General features: G+C 38.7%; 1 non-coding gene across 1 annotated transcript; it reads right to left on the reverse strand.

Annotated features, from left to right (window-relative positions):
* Positions 1-680: 680 nt before the first annotated feature.
* Positions 681-752, reverse strand: TRNAN-GUU. Its single transcript has one exon. It is a non-coding gene; the product is annotated as a tRNA-Asn (tRNA).
* Positions 753-1300: the final 548 nt, after the last annotated feature.

Genomic DNA, 1300 nt, shown 5'->3' on the forward strand with positions numbered 1-1300 from the left:
TTACTTTTAGCCTTACATATTCAGTACATATTTTTGTACTGCCGTCCCTCACGGGGGACCTGCGTTTCATGCTGCAGGCATAGGTATTTCAGCTCATACACCTCACTCGTAGGAGCGCAAGCTATTCTGTGCATATTGGTGAGATCCGAGTTGATTCGGGGCTTTTTGAGTCTGTTCCATATGTTTTGGTATTGTGCACTGGTTAAGAGTAAGTCAGGGGGTTTGTCCCGACCCTAACTAAGTCTATGTATCTTTTAGAGGTTTTGTAGACTAATGTAAAGTTATAGTAGTGTCTTGATTTTAGACATGGTGGCCCCATCGGCCAAATGTTGTACATATCAGTTTGTGCGTGCATGTATATTTATTTTCATTGATACATAATATCATGTTGTCAGAACATTTGGTTGTCACAGTTACATGCATGGGAAGTACTAGGTTATGAATTGGTTCTCTCGGGCCTTTACGGCTACGGGTGCTTGTCCGCCCCAATAGGATTTGAGGCGTGACATTATCTTAAACCTAGACCGAGGTATTGATGGTGATTTTTTAATCTCATAGAATAGAATGTGATAAAATGAGATAGAATACAATAGAAACAAAGACAGGGAACGGGTTACCTACTGTTAACGGGCAAAACGAGCCCCTTTATTCTGAATTCTTTAATTCAGAATCAATCAAATCTCCCCAAGTAGGATTTGAACCTATGACCAATCGATTAACAGCCGACCGCTCTACCACTGAACTATTGAGGAACAACAGGAGATTCGATCTCATAGAGTTCAATTTCTGTTCCCAACCCATGAACAATATGAGCTCGAAGCTTCCTTTGTAACTCCCGAAACTTCTTCGTAGTGGCTCCCTTACATGCTTCATTTCAGAGGGAACCTCAAAGTGACTCTATTTCATTATATTCTATCCATACCCTAATTCCATTCATTTAGTATCACTTTGGTCTCATTGACATAACAGATGCCGTTTCTAGTCTATCTCTTTCTATTTCTTTTCTATATATGGAAAGTGAAAAAATCATCATATAATAATCCAGAAATTGCAATAGAAAAAGAAATAAGGAAGGTTTGTGATGATTTTTCAATCTTTTCTACTAGGTAATCTAGTATCCTTATGCATGAAGATAATCAATTTGGTCGTTGTAGTCGGACTCTATTATGGATTTTTGACCACATTCTCCATTGGGCCCTCTTATCTCTCCCTTCTCTGAGCTCTGGTTATGAAAGAAGGAACAGAGAAAAAAGTATCACCAATAACTAGTTTTATTATGGGACAGCTCATGATGTTCATA

The sequence above is a fragment of the Capsicum annuum genome, unplaced genomic scaffold, assembly GCF_002878395.1.
Source record: "Capsicum annuum cultivar UCD-10X-F1 unplaced genomic scaffold, UCD10Xv1.1 ctg47104, whole genome shotgun sequence".
In the NCBI taxonomy this organism is placed as follows: Eukaryota; Viridiplantae; Streptophyta; class Magnoliopsida; order Solanales; family Solanaceae; genus Capsicum; species Capsicum annuum.